The sequence below is a fragment of the Ursus maritimus genome, unplaced genomic scaffold (assembly GCF_017311325.1).
Source record: "Ursus maritimus isolate PB19 unplaced genomic scaffold, ASM1731132v1 scaffold_13, whole genome shotgun sequence".
NCBI classification, from domain to species: domain Eukaryota; kingdom Metazoa; phylum Chordata; class Mammalia; order Carnivora; family Ursidae; genus Ursus; species Ursus maritimus.
Window position 1 is genome coordinate 46,280,053 of NW_024423675.1, and position 4,089 is coordinate 46,284,141.

The 4,089-nt window shown below is 34.3% G+C and overlaps 1 pseudogene; it reads right to left on the reverse strand.

Annotated features, from left to right (window-relative positions):
* Positions 1-2,144: 2,144 nt before the first annotated feature.
* On the reverse strand, positions 2,145-2,708 carry LOC121102220 (annotated as a pseudogene).
* Positions 2,709-4,089: the final 1,381 nt, after the last annotated feature.

Genomic DNA, 4,089 nt, shown 5'->3' on the forward strand with positions numbered 1-4,089 from the left:
ACCAAATTAATTAGAAATGAGTACTTTTATATGAGAAACGCTGCCTGGTAGGCTGAAACAACATCTTCAGGGGGGAAAAAAAAAGCTCAAGGGCTGGATTATCAAATGTAGCAGCTCAGTGGTTCAATTCATACCTGACAGGCTTCAAAGACTCTCTATGCAAATTGATCTCCCAGCTGCAAGGGTAATTAACATGGGTTTGTTGCAAGGATCTGTTCTTCTATCCATTCTTCTTCATGATTATTTTAGTAGCTTAACAATTGTCTGTAACTACTTAATCCACTCTTAGAGCACATATAAAATTACCTTACTCTTGCGTGTAAAGTAAGACTTCTACCCTCTTCAAAATGCATGCTGCCTACTTGATATGCTAAATTGGGCACACCAGGTGGAGGTGCAGGAAAACTGGATGCAGGCAATTCGGTCCTTTTACATTCAGATACTTACTTGAACAGATCCCTTTTGATCTTCTTGGTGTTGCACTCTTTTTAGTAGATTTGCTATTAATATTTCTTCTTGGTTCATTAGCAATGAAGTAAGTGTGTGTGTGTGTGTGTGTGTGTGTGTGTGTGTGGCAATGGGGATTAGGGGAGGAGCATTCAGGTCGTGGATGAGACCTTCAAACATAACTAAGCTTCTCTCTAGCCAAAGAAAGTCACAGAAGTCCTTAGTAATGCTGTATATGATTGGGTCACTAAGAATCATGTTCAGTGTTTTCCATAGACTCATCAAAGTTCCTTATGGGCTTACAGGATCTTATTCAAAGGGCATGTTCACACAATGTTATCCATTCAGCTCTTGAATAGGGACATCTCTGTGAAAAGGATTTGCAATAGCTCAGTACTTCAACAGCAACAGAAATAGCTCTGCTGATTATATGTTTTACAAACAACAGAGTTGTCCAAGTTGGGTTTGTTAACTAAAATCTAATAAAAAAGAAATAAATTATACAGAGTTTATCTCAGTATTGCAACTATTTAGAAATGGAACAATTTAAACGTCAGTGGCTTGCTTCAACTATCCTGCGTTCTCCTTCATGTATCATTGATACATAGAGTATCCTATTGCATGAATCTCCCGTGGTTTATTATTTTTTTTACTCTTAATGAAGATTTAAGTTATTTCCATTATTTTTTCCTTATTTCGAATAAGGCTTTTATGTCTCCTTGTACATATTTGTGAGATTTTTCGCTAGGTTTAAACTGCTAGGTTGATAGAAATGTGTTTTCAACTTTGCCAGATATTGTCAATTACTCCCCAAATGGTTAAACATATGTACACTACCACCAACTGTGAGAATTCTCACCATTTCTTGGTACTGACTGATGTTTAAAATGTTGCCAATATGATTACCTATGAAATAATATCTTGTCGATTTAATTCTTATTTTCTTGATTACTGAGGTGGTTGAGCATCTGTTCAACATTTATTGGTTTTGTAAGATTTCTCTTCTGTAAATTGTTCTATGTGTCATTTGCCCTATTTTGAATGAGTTGCTTTCAGATTTGTTTGCATTAATTTCTATACTGGATACCTATCCATTTTGGTCTGTAAATTGTATTTTTATGTTTTAAGTGTCTTTTAATGTGAAACAATTTTCATTTTTATTGTTGGCAAATTTGTTCATGTTTTCCTTTATGATTTTTACTTCAGGGGAGTTGATTAAAAATTCCTTCTATACCACATTGTGATATATTTTCTTCAGTATCTTCTAAAAGTTTCAAGTTTTACTTTCTAGAATTTTTTTTCAGTTGATTTTTGTGCATGGTGTAAGGTATACTTTTTTTTCCTGCTATCATACCACTTGTCCCAGTACCATTTACTGAATGATCCATTCTAATCTGCTGCAGTTTATCTCATTATAAACCAAGTCTACTTTCTTCCTGGAAGAATATTCTCATTGTTTTATTAATCCTTAGTTCCTTCTATTACATAAATCTTTATTACTACATATATTATTACCCCTGATAGTCTATTGTTATCTCCACTCTGTCCTCTACTTACACATTTTTTTGGTAGGGGGTGTCTAGATGAGTTTATCCTCATTCAAATATTTCAGAGAAACTGGAATATAGCAACTGGGTACAGAAACTGCAGGTTTTACATGTTGATCTATTTACATCTGGAACAGGCTCTCCTCCACATCAGGCACAGCCACTGCAATTGTCCAGTGTCTCTTTGCAGATGCAGCCCTGGGCACACTTGGTACAGCCCGTGGGGCAACAGGAACAGTGACTTTTCTTGCAGGAGGTGCATTTGCAGGAGGCGACACAGTGCAGGAACCACCGGTGGAGTAGGAGCAGTTGGGGTCTATTTCGAGTCAAGGGGAGGATGGAGGTCCAAAACAGGTGACACAGGGAGATATTGGTGTGGCCTGGAGGTATGGTCTCATCTTATTGTATCTTAAGATTTCAATGGTTTGTTTTTGTGCTTGTTTGTTTATGGACCTGGGAACATTAAGACGCATCTCAAACATTTCCTTTCCATCGAACTTATCCTTATATAAATGGTACTGGAAAGGCAATGGGATTTGGAGAATCAACCCAAGGGGGATTTAAGTTGGTACATTAAGATTGAGACTAATGGGATATAAAATGGCTTACAATCAGTTTCATGTCTTTATAGGGGTAACTTCCAATTGTACTGCTACTGGCCATGGTGTCAACCTACTTACTATTGAGATCCAAAGGTCCAGGTTCATAGCTCATACTGTAATATGGATGTTTCCTTTTGCAACTGGTCTAGGGCCATGGCAGCAGGAGAAAGAAATGATGTTTATAATCACAGCGCAAGAAAGTGATCTGCTGGAAATTCTTACCATCATCAGATGAGTAAAATTATAATTGTTTCTCCAGAACACTTAAGATGAAGTGCTCTTCTGCTTGTAGTATATACATATACTTGAAGAAAGCAATTATAAATACACCAAATTTTTTTCTTTTAGGAATCACACAAATTAATAAATTTCTGTGTTCTAATACATAAATCATGGTGAGATTATAGTATGTTTGTGTGAGAAAGATGGGTGTTTAATGTCTCCCAATGTATTAGATTATATTTTAGCATATATAACATATCTTGTTGAAGTCGGGCAAATCTGGAGTAGCCACCATCACAATCAACTGGCCTGAAGGTAACTATTGCCAGTGACCAAAATTTCACATATATGTATTAATGAGTCAATGCAGCAAAAAAGCAATATGATCGTATATTTCTGTTCAACATAGTGGTAATTTCAAAATGTCTTTAAATGCCCTTGTGTATACCTTAATTTTGATTAAATTTGTATATATATTTGAAAATTACTGATCATACCAAAATTCAAATGTAACAGAAGGCCAAAAATTCACCCCTCAAAATAAAACTTATAACTTTGAAATGTCAAAAATGTTTCTTATTTTGGTTGCTAATTATCCATAACAAGTTTGGAAACTGAAAGAAACATTTCTCAACTGTCAATTGTTTTTTAAAAATTCATCAACATTATTAGAAGAAAGATTAATTTGTCCTTATATACTCTCTATAGAAAATTATATCAAGAATTATTAGACAAGGAGGCAAAGAATGTGAAGCTAAAACATGGAGAAAAAAAGTATTACAGATATGTATTAGACAGCTAATTGTAAAACCACTATGGTATTTTATGTATGATATACTTCATAACTTGGACTCATTTCACATTCTAAATTTTCACTTTCATACCTAAATTTTTATTTTTTTTAAAATTACTTAAAGATCTTCTCTTTTGAAAAAAATAACTCAAATATACAGAAAGTTATATGTAGAGCACAAAGAATTTATTTTTCTTGGACCATTTTTGCTGATATTAAAGCTACAGTATTCCTAAATACCTTGGTGTATATTTACTATATAAGAAGATATTCTTCTATATAGTCACTATGCAATGATCAAAATCAGGGGAGTTAACATTAGTGCATTAGTACTGTTAAATCTTCAAACTTCCTTCAGTTTTCCTTATTGTCCCAGTAATGACCTTTACAACAAAAGAATTCAGTTCAGGATCACATGTTTCATTTATTTGTCACGTGTCCTTCAATCTCCTTCAATCTGGATCAGTTGTTCATTTAA